A 15,709-nucleotide genomic window follows, 5' to 3' on the forward strand; every position below is an offset into this window, starting at 1 on the left:
GGGGGGGGGGGGGGGGGGGGGGGGAGGAGGCTTTCTGAGGGAAGGAGGCACAAAATGGCAGGTCACAGAGAGGTTGGGGGAAGAGTGTCCAGAAGGGCCTGAAGGGCGAGTGGAGGGTCACAGCTTTAGAAAAAAATAAAAGCCAGTTCACACTTGCTTCTGCCACCAAACAGTTCCAGGACGCTGGGCAAATCTCAACTCCCTCGCCCACTTTCCTATCTAAAATGGAGGGTCAGCACCACGGAGGCCTCTCCCGGGGCATGGGGGTCACGTGAGGGAAACTGCACAGGGCACATGGCAGACGCTCAAAGAATGTTGGGTTACTGGCCCTCCCGTTCCTATTCTTTGGGGCAGAGCAGAGTGAAAATCAGCAGCGTCCCTAAGCATCCACATCTTGGTCCCTAAAGACCATTCTCCAATAAAAGGAACCAGGGCTCCTTAAAGAAAGAGCTGGTCCCAGGGCTGGAGCATGGAAAACAAAAAGCAAGCATGGAACACCTCACAGAGCCATAAATTAAGGAAAGGCTCAAGAAAACACGGGGCTATCGAAAGAACCAGGAGACCTTTTGGGAGGTCCCAATGGCTAAAGCTAGAACAATTTAAGCACCCAAATAAATAATAATATTGGACCGGGGGTGAACGTTCATCTCTAAGGTTATTTTGTTTTATTATTGTGGCAAAGTACATGTAAAATCTGCCATCTTAAAGTGTGCGGTCCAGGGGAACTAAGTACATTCAAAATATTGTGCAATCATCACAGCCATCTAGTTAGGGAAGTTTTTCATCCTTGCTCACAGGAAACACTGTATCCAGGAGACAATCAATCCCCATCGCCCAGCCCCTGGCAACTTCCCATCTACTTTTCCGTCTCTGTGAATTTGCTTATTACGAACGTTTCGTATAAATGGAACCATACGTCCAGCAGTCGTTTGTGACTGGCTTCTTTCACTTGGCATGATGTGTTCAAGGTTCATCCGGGCTGTAGCAGGTGTCAGCCATTCATTCCTGGTTATGACCGAATAATATTCCACGGTATGGAGAGACTACATGTTACTTACACATTCATTACTTACAGGTGATGGAATTTGGGTTGTTTTCACTTTTTGGCTATTGTAAATAATGCTGCTACATTCATGTCCAAGTATAGTTTGTGTGCTGGTTCTCAATTCTCCTGGGGTGTGAGTAGAAGGGAAATTGCCAGGTCATGTGGTAATGCTGCGCTTAACCTACTGAGGAAGGGCTGAACTGTCTTCCACAGCGAACGCACCACTTTATGTTCCCATCAGCAGCATATGAGGGATCCAATTTCTCCACGTTCCCAGCAGTATCAGTTATTTGCTGGGTTTTGTTTTAAATAGCCATGCTGGTGGAGTGTGAAGTGGTAGCTCATGGTGCTTCAGATCTGCATTTCCCTGACGACGAATTATGTTGAGAATCTTTTCATATGCTTGTGGCCATCTGTGTATCTTCTTTGGAAGACTATCTATTCAGGTCTTTTGCTCCTTTTTCGATTGGGTTGTTTTCTTGTTGTTGAGTCAGTTATGAGTGTTCTTTACATATGTTAAATACTTGACCTTTATCAGATATAGAATTCGCAAATACTTCTCCCCATCATGTGAGTTGTCTTTTCATTTTCTTGATAGCGTCCTTTGATGCACCAAAGGTTTTACTTTTCATGAAGTTCGTGTCTTAGCTCAGGCTGCTATAACAAACATCCTAGTCGAGGCAGTTAAACATTTATTTTTCACGGTTCTGGAGACTGGGGAGTCCAGATCAAGGCATCAGCAGATCAAGTATCTGGTTTGCAGCCAGCTGCTTTCTTGCAGCCTCACAAGGCAGGAGGAGGCCACAAGCCCTCCTGTGGCTTCTTATAAGGGCACTAATCCCATTCTCTAAGGTTCCACCCTCATGGCCTAATTCCCTCCCCAGAGCTCCACCTAACCTCCATCACATTAGGGATTAGGATTTCAACATTATGACGATTAAGGGCACACAAACACTAGTTCATAATAGCCCAATTTATCTGCTTTTTCTTTTGTTACTTATGATGCTGACATCCTAAGAAACCACTGCCAAGTCCCAAGGTCATTGAGAGTTACCTCTATGGGGTGCCTGGGTGGCTCAGTCGGTTAAGCATCTGACTTCAGCCCAGGTCACAATCTCCTGGTATATGGGTTCGAGCTCTGCATCGGGCTCTGTACTCACCTCTCGGAGCCTGGAGCCTGCTTCAGATTCTATGTCTCCCTCTCTCTCTGCCCCTCCCCCGCTCATGCTCTGTCTGTCTCTCTCAAAAATAAACATTAACATTTTTTTAAAAAAAAGATCTACCTCTATGTTTTTTCCTGGGTGTTTTACAGTTTTATCTTGGATGTGTGTGTAGACCTTTGATCCACCTTGAGTTGATTTTTGTATATGGTGCAAAGTAAGGTAAGGGGTCCAGCTTCATTCTTTCTGCATGTGGATATCCAGTCATCCCAGCACCATTTGTCAAAAAGACTTTCCCTCTACTGAATGGCCTTGGTAGCCATGTCAAATTTCCATTCTATTCCACTGACCTAGAGGTCTATCCTTACAATGGCACCACACTGCCTTAATGACTATAGCTTTGTAGGGAGTTTTAAAATCAGGAAGTAGGATTCCTCCCATTTTGTTCTTCATCTTCAAGACGGTTTGGCTATTTCAAGTTCTCTGTAATTCCACAGGATTTTTAGGATCAGCTTTTCCATTTCTGCATAAAAAGCCACTGGGATTTTGATAAAGACTGTGCTGAATCTGTGTGCTGTTCTGGGGGGTGATGCTATGTTAACAATATGAAGACTTCCAGTCCTTGAACACAAAACTTCTTCCCACTAAGTCTTTATTTTCCTCCAGCAATGTTCTGCGGTTTCCGCAGTGGAAAACTCTTCCACCTCCTTGTTCAAACTCATCCCTAAGTAGTTTATTCTGTTTGATGCTATTGTAGATGTTGTTGTTTTCTCAATTTCCTCTTGGGATTGTTAACCCACTGGGAGTACTGGGTTTTTAACAGTAGATTAAATAAGTATCCATGAGTCTATACTGACATAAATAATGGAATAATCAAATAAACAAACAAATAAACAAATGGACACAGCTCTTCCTCACAGAATTCCAACTAATAAATGTAGAAGAGGGGCACCTGGGTGGCTCAGTGGGTTGGGCGTCCGACTTCAGCTCAGGTCATGATCTCACAGCTCATGAGTTCGAGCCCCACGTCGGGTTCCATGCTGACAGCTAGTTCAGAGCCTGGAGCCTGTCTTCGGATTCTGTATCTCCCTCTCTCTCTGACCCTCCCCTGCTCACGTTGTCTCTCTCTAACTCTCAAAAATAAATAAAAAAAACATTAAAAAGTTTTAAAAATAAAAAATAAATGTAGAAGGGAAGAGGGAAATAGAGAATCACCGTTAGATACCCAGTATGAACTAGTACAGATAAGACCTACCACTGGCTGTGTCAAAATTAGTGGGCAAAAGTCCCAAGAGATGCAGGGTTTGCACAGTCTCAAAGTCACCACTCACCAGATACTTATTAACTACAAAGGGTAAAATAGTAACTTTAAGGAGGAGAAACCCTGTAGACTCCAGCCCAACCAGGAGATCTAGGCCCATGTCATTGGTAATGAACCCCTTGAGACAATGGACTCAGAAGACACCACCTTTGTGGTATCCTTGCCACAGATGCATAACCTCCCTCCAAGTGTGAGAAAACATTGGGCAAACCTCAAGCGGGGTGTGTTCTAGAAGATATTGGACTTGTGCTCTTCGAAAATAGCAAGGTTAGGACAGGTGAAGGGGCTGTCCCAGATGGGAAGAGGCAAAGGAGCCATGACAAGCAAGTGCCAGGCAGAATGTGGGACAGGACCCCAGAAGAGGGGGAGGACTTAGGTGGAGAAACAACGGATAGATTTCAAATAAGGGATGTCGTTGAGTCCAGGGGTTGGCATATCAGGGTCAAATGCTGGCCCCGCTGGCTGACTCCTTTTGAAAATCAAGTTTCACTCGAACACAGCCATGCCTGGCCACACACAGACAATCTACGTACGACGGCTTGCTCAAACACCAGAGTTGGGGAGTCGTGACAGAGATCATACAATCCACAAAGCCTAAAGTATTTCCTTTCCGGCCCCGTACAGGGAGTCTGCCAGCCTTCCCTTATGGTTAATGATACTGTACACAATGTTAACTTCTTATTCTCGGTAACTGTATTATAATTTCATAAGATGTTGGTTGGCGTCGGGGGAAGCTGGGTGAGAAATTAAAGGCGACTCGTTTTGTACCATTTTTGCCATTTTCCGTTAAGCCCAAAATTGGTTAAAAATAAAAAGATAAGAGAAAAATAATCCAGAGGCACTGTTACTTCAAGGCCTCTGCCATCGGCTTCCCGATGTTTTCCACACAGCTCGCTGCCTCTCCTTGCCTCGCTGCCCTCCATCCTAAGAACGTTCTTCCCTCTCTGTCTGCAGCTAACAAAGCTGTGTCTTAAGGATGAAATCAAGCACCACTGTCCTCCGTGAAACCTGCCCTGCTTCCTAGTCCTGCTCAGTGACGGCATGAAGCCGCACCTGCCTGGTAAGAACATCCCTTACCTCCACATCTACGTCTCTTACCTAATCACCAACAATTTAGGATCCAGGATTATGGCTTATTCATCTCTGTACTCCTCCGGCGAGTGCCGAACAAACGTCTGATGGCCTGGATTCCTCAGAAACCCCAAGAGACAAGGGTTGATGCCCTTGGGTTTCAAAAAACAAGTCATCAGAACTACAGGGGAGAGAGAGGCCGTGTGCACGGCCCGCTCACTAAGTGGGAGGCAGGCCGTGGGAACTCGCACGGACTCAACACCTACTGTGTGATGAACACCATGCCGGGCACTTCATAGGAGCTCTTTCCTATAATTCTTATGAGAAATCTGTTTCATCTGTTTTACAGACACAGATTCAAAGACCTAAGGGCCGAGCAAATTCCCAGCGGTCCCTCAGCAGTCCCAATCCAGAGGGGCAGTGAAGGGCCTCTGAGACCTTCTCTGTCCCTGCTGGTGACAACCCTTGCTGTGCTACCCACAGACGAGAACAGAATGAGAACCACGTTCTCCTCGAGATTAGGAAAACAAAATCCTCTGGTGCCGTGCTGTCACTCGGGGTGCCAGGTCACGTAGGGCACGTCACACATGACGGGTTTATGCTTCCTCTGACAGATGAAGCCAGGAGAGCTGCCGTGGACGTGGCCACAGCAAGCTGCGGCGACACACCTGGGTTACGAAAGCCCTGCTCCACTGCATCCGCTGTGGCTTCCTGCTGGGGAAGACGCGTGCCACATCACGCAGCCACCCGGACGAGGGGCAAGGAGGACATTTCTCCAGGCCACCCTACCTGGGAGAGGTGTCCTCCTCTGACACCGACATCCCCCCAGGTGGCTTAACACCTAACGTTATGCAATGTTTAATGGAAGCAAGGTGACTGCTAGGCTCTTGGCCTCCATAAGGGGACTTAGTAGTTCAAGCAGCTTTTTCATTGTGATGCACGACCTCACTGCAGAAGTTCCATGTTGCCGTGGTGGGGAGAAGACCGTGAGAGGGGTCAGGCCCAGCTCTTAAATGCTTCAGACTGGAAGTGACACACATTACCGGCTCTCAAGAGGGCTAAGAAACATGGGGAGGCACAGAAATACGCCACGGGCAGCGCATGTGTGTCACAGGTGCACAGAACCTGCTGGAGGGCACAGGCAGCCAGCGGCAGAACCAGTGGAGTCCAGCTACTCAAGGACTCTTGGACTATTAATCAGATTTTTTTTTTTTAATGGAAATCTAGGGGCACCTGGGTGGCTCGGCTGGATAAGCGTCCAACTGTTGATTTCAGCTCAGGTCATGATCTTGCAGTTTGTGGGTTCAAGTTCCGCATTGGGCTCTGTGCTTACATCGCAGAGCCTGCTTGGGATTCTGTCTCTCCCTCTCTCTCTGTCCTTCCCCTGCTCGTGCTCGCTCTCGCTCTCAAAAGGAATAAATATACTTAAGAAATGGAGATCTAATTCACATATCATAAAATCCATCATTTCAAAATATGCAACTCAGTGGTTTTCAGAATATTCACCCACTGTGCAGTCACCGCTGCTGCTTAATTCATGAGCATTTCCATCACCCCCAAAAGAAGCCTTGTGCCCATCAGCAGTCACTCCCCATTCCTGATTTGTCTCCCCCCTCTTTCTCTGGACATCAGGAAGCTCCGGACAAACTTAAAAAGCCTCTAGCAGCCACACCCCATCCTTAACCCTGGGTCCCCCATTGTCATCATTTTCTATTTGCCTCATCTATTTATTTTTCCCTAAACAAATACTAATGACAACAATTAACATGTATTAAGCATCTGTAAGATGACATTCTACCGTTTCATTCCATCTTTATAACAACTGAGGTACAGGAGCAGTAGTTAGCACAGCGGCTGAAGAACCTCATCCCAAGGCAGGGAGCGGTTAAGTGGTAGGACCAGGATTCAAACCCAGACCAGCCGGGCATCACAGCCACCCTCTCCACCATTTATTTGTCCTTCACAACCTTTTCAGAGCAGGGCAGAATTATTGATAGAAGTTGCTTCACTGAATGACTGGGGTTTCACTGTGCAGTAACATCTTGGCTATACTGACAGGCGTTGCTCAAAACTAAACCATCTTTGGAGACACGCAGAGGCTGGTGTCCGGCTGGAGCCACCCCGTATCTCTGTGCCCCTAGTGCTCAGAAGGCCTGGCAGAACACGGGGCTCAATATAGAGCCATCACATGACTGAATCAACACACTCTCCTGGGCCGGGCTCACCACTCCACGCCCGATGGCATGGCCCGCTGGCCCTTCAGCCGGGAGCGCTGGAACGGAATTAGTACTGCCTTCTGACAAGTCTCAGTTCTGCCCATGGTCACTCGGGGGGCATGAAGCCAAGCCGGGCCTCTCAACTTCCATACCAAAATGGCAGGACACTGCACGTGGGAGGTGCCAAGACCCTTAGGGCCTCCGCTTCGGTCTGCCTGCCTCGCGCCTCTGGCAAAGGGACTCTCCCCACTCGCTGTCCCTGATTCTCCCCCTTTCCCCTGGCCTGACAGAACACACCATGCCGGGCCTTCTCTTGCTCCCATCCTCCAAAGATCTGCCCTTGCAGGAGTATAATGGAGACTGAAGTTCTCTGCCTTTACCCCAGCGGGTCCCGGAAAGGGCTCCCTGTGGGCCACGCTCCTCTCTTCTTTGGAATATTCCCTCTGCCCGGCCTGAACCACCCTTATCCTGCGGGCCGGTGCACACACAGGCGCGGTCCCAGCACCTCTAAGAGGGCCCGGTGCTCACAGGTGCTTTACCAACGCCTGTTGGGTACAGAGCCTGCTCCATCGCCCTACTGAGCCTCAGACCAAGGCCCAGGGAAAGGCTTCTGGTGCTAAATCGGCCCCACTTCCCTTTTTCAATAATGCTTGTTGTTCAATCCCATCCTTCCCTGGCTTGCCTTCTGGGAGGCGCTCAGCTGAGTTTTTTTGTGCTTTATCCGATAGCTTCCCTTGACTGCCTTTTGGTGCAATTACCTGCCTCACAAGGTCCTTCTTTCAATGACTAGGCTCTCGGCTTATAGCTGTCTCCTTGGTTTTGGGTTTGGCTGAGGAGAGGGTTGGCCTTGGAATTCAACTAACTTAAAACCCAGCTGAGACATGAAATAACATGGGCCGTGTAGGCAGTCAGACTGTGGTTCGGATATGCCACCTACACATGATGGGACCCTAGCACACTGTCACTCAGCCTCAGCCTCCTCACTCACCATCCCACGGTGTTAGGATGATAACACGAGATATAAACCCCTGGGGGGCTCAGTCGGTTAAGCATCCGACTCTTGATTTCAGCTCAGGTCATGATCTCACGGTTCGTGAGATGGAGCCCTGCGCTGGGCTCTGTACTGACAGTGCAGAGCCTGCTTGGGAGTCTCTCCCTCTCTCTGTCTCTGCCCCGCTCATGCACACTCTGTCTCTCTCAAAATAAATAAACAGTTAAAAAAAAAAAAAAAGCAGGGCTTGGAGATCAACCTACCATGAACAGATCTTGAGAAGCGCTGGGGAGGAGTAGGAAAGAATAACGGATTCAGGGGGGCCGATGAGGGGCGAGTGTGGCAGGAAACGAAGGGGCTGCAGTAAGACCACAGCAGGGGAGAGTCAAAGACTAAAAACAGACAGGATAGCATGGTGGTGGAAACCCAGAATGAAGAGGAAGGTAGAGGCCAAGCTGTCTCTTGCCTTTAGAGCTTACGGGACCAGGAACTGGGTGAGGTCACTAACAGAGAGAGAGGCCTTGCTGGTGGGGTTTCAGGCAGGTGGAGTGAGCTCTTCGCTCTCTTCCACTGCCATGCTATGGGACCTTTCAGAGTTTGCAAATCACATTACATAAAGGACTGCGCCCAACCTGTCCACATGACATGGTGTGGTTTCTTAAACAGTCACAAAGGTTCTGAAACCAACAATGTTCTTCTTCACAAGACCGCAAATCCCTGCCAAGAAACCTACTGATGTTTGGAATGTGTCCCAACCTAAACCCTACCGCCCACAGGAGCAGCTGAGCCCAATTGGCTGACACGTTCACCCGTGTATCCGAGAACCACCATCCCTGTTTGCAGTGTTGAAAACCGACCCCAAGTGACCTGCAAATAGAGAGTCAACTCCTCTGGATGCAGAGGTGAGCATAAGTTCATATGTTCCTGCCGGGTCCTCAAACCTTTGTACAGACCCGGCCTACCCAATGCAGTGAGGAGGTGTGCCAGTGAGGATCAAAGTATCACAAGGTCACAGTGCTGTTACGTGAGCACCAAAGGAACAGATCATGTGGAAGGGGGGCAGGGGGTGGGAGGGCACCGGAAAAGGCACAGAAGATTAAACGAGGGGAGATAAAAAAGAAAATGACTAAACATAATTCATAAATTTCACCCAGAAGCAAATTACGTAAGTCCCACATCAGAGGGCACACCCCACAGACTCCATATCTTCCTCTGTTATCACCACCGGATATACAAGCCAACTTTTCCCATTCTATTTTCCTACCATAGGATCATTGAAAGAATCTAGTTCTCTGAGGGGCACCTGGGCGGCTCAGTCGCTTGAGTGTCTGACTTCAGCTCAGGTCATGATCTCACAGTTCGTGAGTTGGAGCCCTGCATCAGGCTCTGTGATGACAGCGCAGAGCCTGGACCTCATTCTCTCTCTCTCTCTCAAAAACAAACTTGAAAGAATCCAATTTTCTGAGAAACAGTCCATGGCTGATGACACCACCACTTAGCTCATCATTATATTCTAGTTTAGCCTTGAAACTGATTCGCTTCTGGGAGGTGCCTGTCCAGTCCTCTGAGCCCTGTGCAGGTGCTGTGCAAAGATCAGAATGCCTCCCCCTCCAGCACCCCAATCAAAGGAGATTCCCCCCTCCACAGTCATCTCTTTTTTTTAAAGAGAGAGACAGTATGAGCAGGGGAGGGTCAGAGAGAGAGGGAGACACGGAATCCGAAACAGGCTCCAGGCTCTGAGCTGGCTGTCAGCACAGAGCCCGACGCGGGGCTTGAACCCACGAACCATGAGATCATGACCTGAGCCAAAGTCGGATGCTTAACTGACTGAGCCACCCGGGCGTCCCTCCACAGTCACCTTTTTACAAGTGAAAGCCCCCATTCTCCACAAGACACCCAGAAGGACCAGGTCCCCCAGATGCTTTGTTCACGACATACTCCAGTTGTTAACTGAGTCGCCACACCAACCAGCATCAGGCATAACAGGCTGATGAATTTGGTGCCAGTGGACCCGACCCACAGGAGCCACCAGCCTTCCAAGAGCCACAGTTTGCCCCATGGGACTCCTCCACCGCCTTCACACACACACACACACACACACACACACACACCGACAGGCACACGACTCGTGGGAACACCTCACCTGGGGAGGGAGTTGGGAAAAGAACAACTTTCAGGGTGTAAAATGCTAAAACAGTAGGGTACAGGTTTAAGCAGAGTAGGATTCCCAAATGAGCAATGCACCCAAGAAGGAGGGCACTGGCAGTGAGGTCTGAAAACCCAACACAAGAATACAGTGCTCTGTCCTGATCACATCACCCACCTAGTTCAAAGCCTTCCCATCACTTAGCATGGATCACAAGACCCCTTCAGATAAGCCCTGATAGCTTCCAAGCCTCAGGCAAACTCTACCCTACATCCCCTGCAGGAGGCGTGCCTTCGGCGGTTCAGTGAAATCCCACCTACCCTCCAAGACCCAAATCAAATGTCACCTCTTCTGTGGAGCCTTGCATGACCCCCAAATAAAAGCAGCTTGCCCCGAGTGTTCCCCAACACCAAGGATAAGCACCTCACCCGCGTTATCTCCAGAACAAACTCAACACAATCTGCTGTAATTGCTTACTTTGTGTTTGGTCCCTCCCGATTTCTCAAGTGCCTGCATCAGGCTCCAAACATAGACGCTTAGAGCCCAAGGGCCAAATATGTGTTAAGTGTCATTCCACAGGGATGGAAACATTGCCGAGAATGGGGAGAACTGACCGCTGGAAAATAAACACCTTTTGAACGGTTCTGGAGGCAGGTGGAGCGTGGATTCTTTCTCCCACTTCATGGCTGAGCCAAACAAGGTCTGGGGCGAGCCAACCCCTGAAGAAGCTGGTCCGCTACCTCTGACCCAGCAGCCTCTCCCCACCTGCCAGGGGGGTGGGGGTGGGTCCTACACATCTATCGAATCCCAGACAACAGAACTACACAGAAAAAGCAGTTTTGTTCTGTAGCCTATATGATGATGATGACAAAGAAGTGGCATTGTCTCTATAAAATATTCATTTCACTTATGTTTGTTACATTATAACACACAGTGAGACATATAAGATACCTACTGAGGGGCACCTGGGTGGCTCAGGAAGAAGAACACGTAACTCTTAATCTCATGATCAAAAAAATTTAAAAAAATTTTTTTAATTAAAAAAGAAAAGACAGACATACTGGTGCTTTGGTATTGGAAGTGAGGAGGAATGTCACATGATTGAGCAACTAAGTGTATTACGTGATTTCCCTTCACCAAAAAAAAAAAAAAAAAATCCTCTACACTCAGAAAATGAGATAACACAGCACAAAAGGAAAGTGAAGGCTCTGGAAAAAGAGGGTCCCTGGTGAGGCCTCAGCTTCACCCTCTGCCTTGAGCAAATGATTGCATCTCCACGATGGCCTCCCCTGCTGTGAAGTGGGCATGAAAACAGCCTTTTGGGATCATCAGAAAACTTACACACACACACACACACGTGTGCATACATAATACAAACTTAGCAGCATCTGGGATAAATTCTGCTGAAATAAAAGCACTCTCTGCCATTAGCATCACATCATCTTGACGGACCTGAGAATTCTGATTTTAAAAATGGTGAGTTTCTGCTGGTGGGAACATAATAAGGTATTATTTCCAGAGGGGAGTTTAATATCCATTGACATTTAAAGTCACACCATTTCTATAAACACACACACACACATTCCTTTGTATGGTTCTTCTCAATAAGGAAAATGTCTCAGTGATAGGCTATGAAGGACATTCACAGTCTATATTGCATATTTCTGCAATAGTCTTTGTTTCTTATAACGAGCACTTAGTTTTTTGGTAAGCAGAAAAAATACATTTTTATAAAAAGTCGTTTCTCCATTTCACTTTTTTTTCTGATTTTCGTATTTAAATGAATCTACTATATAATAAAAAGTTAAATCTCCAGATTACGTATCATCATTTGACAAACCATGGATGTTATTTGCCCCCAGTAAGAGGTCAGATCCATGGGAATTTGTCCATTTTGTCCACAGTTAAACGCCCAAGACCCAAGTGGTGCCTGGTATATAGTATTCAGGCTCTGTTAGATAAATACATTATTCTAATTCTAAGAAGTCATACTCCAAAAATATGTGCCCAATGGCACAAAGATAAAGAACAGAGGCTACTCATGGCTGCAGAATTCATAATGGAAAAAAGCTGCAAAAAATACATTTTTTTCACTGATACCAGTTACTGGAATATTCTGTCATTTTAAAAAAGAATGAGGTAGATCTTTACAAAGTGATATAGACAAACATCATGGTAAGGGATAAAAAGCAAGCCTCAAAACAGTATGACTGTTTAACAGTATGACTTTGTGTTTAAAATTTAAATAGTAAGGGGCGCCTGGGTGGCTCAGTTGGTTAAGCATCTGACTTCGGCTCAGGTCACGATCTAATGGTGGGTTCGAGCCCCACACCAGACTCTGAGCTGACAGCTCAGAGGCTGCAGCTTGCTTCCGATTCTGTGTCTCCCTCTCTCTGCCCCTCCCTGACTTGTGTTCTTTTCTCTCTCCCTCAAAAATAAACATTTTTAAAAAATTTAAATAGTAAAAAATTTCTGTTGTTTTAAGTTTAAAAAAGTGAGATAATAAAGGTCTTTATATGTGAAGAAGAATACCTGGGGAGCATATACTCTACTGCCAGTGGTAGGCTTCTGTCTCAGTGTGAGGCTACGAGGGATGCTCACCAACCACACTGTGTATTTCTCTAATTTTAATAATGAGCACTTAATAGTTTGTAAACAGAAAAAATACATTTTTATAAAAACAGTCATTTCTCCATTTCAATTTTTTCGGATTTTAATTTTTTCCTAAGTTTCCTTATTTATTCTGAGAGAAAGAGAGAGGAGTGCGAGCATGAGCAGGGGAAGGGACAGGGAGGGGGAGAGAATCCCTCCCAAGCAGGCTCTGCGCTTGGGTTCAAACCCACAAACCGTGAGATAAAGACCTGGGCCAAAATCAAGAGTCAGATGCTGAGCTGACTAAGCCACCCAGGCGCCCCTTTGATTTTAATTTTTTTTTTATTAAAAAAATTTTTTAATGTTTTATTTTTTTTTAAATTTTTAATGTTTTATTTATTTCTGAGAGAGAGAGAGAGAGAGAGAGAGACAGCGTGAGCAGGGGAGGGTCAGAGAGAGAGGGAGACACAGAATCTGAAGCAGGCTCCAGGCTCTGAACCCACAAACTGCGAGATCATGACCTGAGCCGAAGTTGGACGCTTAACTGACTGAGCCACCCAGGTGCCCCTGATTTTAATTTTCAAATGAATCTGACATAGAAGTTAAATCCCAAAGCATCAAATTGAGGCCCACGGGCTCTGGGGGTGGTTTGCCAAAAGGCACATGGTGCTGGTGCCAGAGCCGGAAGTCCTGTTCCGTGACCCCCACGTCACGTGCTCTGCTCCTGCCTAAGGCACAAGGAAGCAGAGATGTTGCAGGGGCATCTCTGGACCCACGGCAGGCCATACAGCTACAGAAGCTTCCATCAGGGGGAAAGATTTGTGTTCAAAAGCTAAATTCTTCTTAGGCTGAAACGCTCCATAGGTTTAGCAAGTAAATGTTGTAAATGTGCCCAGGCAGTTTCGATCCCAAGTCCTCTCCTGGAACACAGGCGGACTTCTGAAACTCAAACTCCTACCACCTGCCTTACCCACACGGGCCGCAGTCCGTGCTCTTTCCAGGTGCTGAAGCACATCCCTGTGGTTCCCTCCAACTCAAACCTACTTGCTAGTTTCCCCCAAATCCTAGGCACAAAGGATTTGGGACAGTTAAGACCCCTCTGGGGGCACCTGGGTTGCTCCATTGGTTGGGTGTCCGACTTCGGCCCAGGTTGTGATCTCAGGGTTTGTGAGTTCGAGCCCCAAGTCGGACTCTGTGCTGACAGCTCAGGGTCTGGAGCCTCCTTTGGATTCTGCGTCTCCCCCTCTCTGCCCCTCCCCTGCTCATGCTCTGTCTCTCTCAATTTAAAAAAAAAAAAAAAATTAAAAAAAAGGCCCCTCTACATTTTTCAACACCATACACAGCTGGAGGCTAATACTGCATATTCTCTGAAATGCAGCCCTATTTTTTTGGACACTCGAGACAATGATTAGGCTACCTGCCCGATGAAACGGTTTCTCCTCTCAGCTGGTTACACAAACCACGAGAAGCTCAAGAACTGTCCATTCTCTCAAAAAAGAAAAGAAGACCTCCGGAGAGAGGCCCTGAGAAAAGAACGCGTTCCCTTCTGGGTTCACTGCTCTAGCAACTAGGGCTTTTGGGCTGTTCCTTCTGGAACCACTCAAAAGGGGTCTATCTGCACAGGCAGAACTCCTGAATAGTTGGAATCAATGTCTTCTCCCCCAGATCAGAGGGCCTGAGGAGTAACAGCACAGTAAGGACACTGGATCCCAGAGGATTAGTTAACCGCTCTCTCTGCTCACTGGACGTTAGTTTTAGTGGCTTCCTCCAAGATCCTCTTCTGCGAGCTGCAGATCAACCCCGTGTGGGTGGCAGCCAGGGGGCTGAATCCCTAGCTGCACTCCTGAGGAGGAAACAAAAGCTCCAAGAAGCCGAGTGTCCTGCCAGGGTGCCACAATTCAAATCCAAACTGCCCTCTCCAGCCCCATCTCCCCCAGTGCTACAGCTCCAGAATTCCGGGTCGGCTGATTCCTGAGTCGCAGAGAAGGGGCAGCCACCTTCACTGAAACGGACCGAACTCTTCCTCACGGATTACCGGCTTACACAATGGTTTTGAGAAATGTAAACAAAAAGTCGAGGTCAAGTTCCCTGCAGCCCCCTCGGCCTTCCAGGAGACCTCGACCTTTTACCCAATTGCTCCCGCGAGCTAAGGGGGTCACGGCTGGCCGGCAGGGCCCGGCAACGGTGTGTCGCAGCGGCGGCCAAGGCGCCTGTCCTGGAGGGGCTCCCCAGGGATGCCTTTGCCCGCGCTCCGTGCAATTCTCAGGAGAGGGAGGGCTGGCAGGCTCCCCTGAGCCCCCGACTGAGACCACCTGATGCTGTAGGGTCACATTCGGGTCCCAGTCGCATTCACGGAGCATCTCTTACGTGAGTTACCTCAATAACTGGCCTTCTCCTGAGGTCCACTGTACAGATGGGGAAACTGAGTCTCAGAGAGGAAGAGTGGCTTGGCCGACGGTGGCGGCGCGGAGATTGCAGCCCCAGCCCTCTGACGCCGAGGCTCGGCCCTGGGCCGAAGGACCCGTGGGGCGCCCTCGGCGGTGAAAACCACGACCCTCAAGCCACTGCGAGAGGTCAGCTCGAGGGGAAAGGCCGCCCCTGGAAGAGCCAGGGTGGGAACCGCGCTTTCCGTGAGAGCGCCAGTTGAGACAAGCAGCGACCCGGCCCGAGAGCCCGCCCCAGCGCCGAGGGCTCGGGCCGCCGAAGCGGCCGAAAGCCGTCGAGCCCAGGAGAGCCGATACCCCGAGCCCCGGCGCGATGACCCCTCAACCCCACACCCACGATCCCTTGCACTCACCGCGGGCTGCCCGGCAACACTGTGGCCACCTGAGCAGGACGCAGGCCCGCACCACTGAGGCGCTACCACAGCCCGCGCCGGCCACGGGGGTGGAGGCGTGGCCTTCGGGGACACCGCCCCGCCTAACCGAGCTGCGCGAGCGCTGTCAGGGCCGGACTCCTCCGTCCCACTCCCCCCCGGCGAATCCGAGCTGTTGGTACGGCCCGGCTTGGCCGCGCCCCCTCATAGGCCCCGCCCCACCGCCGGCCCAGAGAATCTGGCTTGCGGCTCTCCTGGCGGCCGCCTTCACAGTGCTCACAACACTGCCGGTCCCCCGCTGGCTACCCCGCTTTGTGGGTCACCGCGGGGCCGTGGCTGTGCGCCGCGCCGT

At 49.1% G+C, this 15,709-nt stretch overlaps 1 protein-coding gene across 2 annotated transcripts in view; it reads right to left on the reverse strand.

Annotated features, from left to right (window-relative positions):
• Positions 1–15,393, reverse strand: part of POR (cytochrome p450 oxidoreductase) — a 58,481-nt gene extending 43,088 nt beyond the window's left edge. Inside the window, exon 1 of one of the 2 annotated variants that reach the window (XM_077777908.1) lies at positions 15,340–15,393. The gene's annotated coding sequence lies outside the window, so the exon portion shown is untranslated. Of the gene's footprint in view, positions 1–14,918; positions 14,943–15,339 lie in introns of those variants that run through there. The other variant, XM_077777909.1, reaches the window with a different exon arrangement.
• Between the last annotated feature and the right edge of the window lie 316 nt (positions 15,394–15,709).

This window comes from Crocuta crocuta, unplaced genomic scaffold (genome assembly GCF_008692635.1).
Source record: "Crocuta crocuta isolate KB4526 unplaced genomic scaffold, BGI_CrCroc_1.0 scaffold217, whole genome shotgun sequence".
Classification (NCBI taxonomy): Eukaryota; Metazoa; Chordata; class Mammalia; order Carnivora; family Hyaenidae; genus Crocuta; species Crocuta crocuta.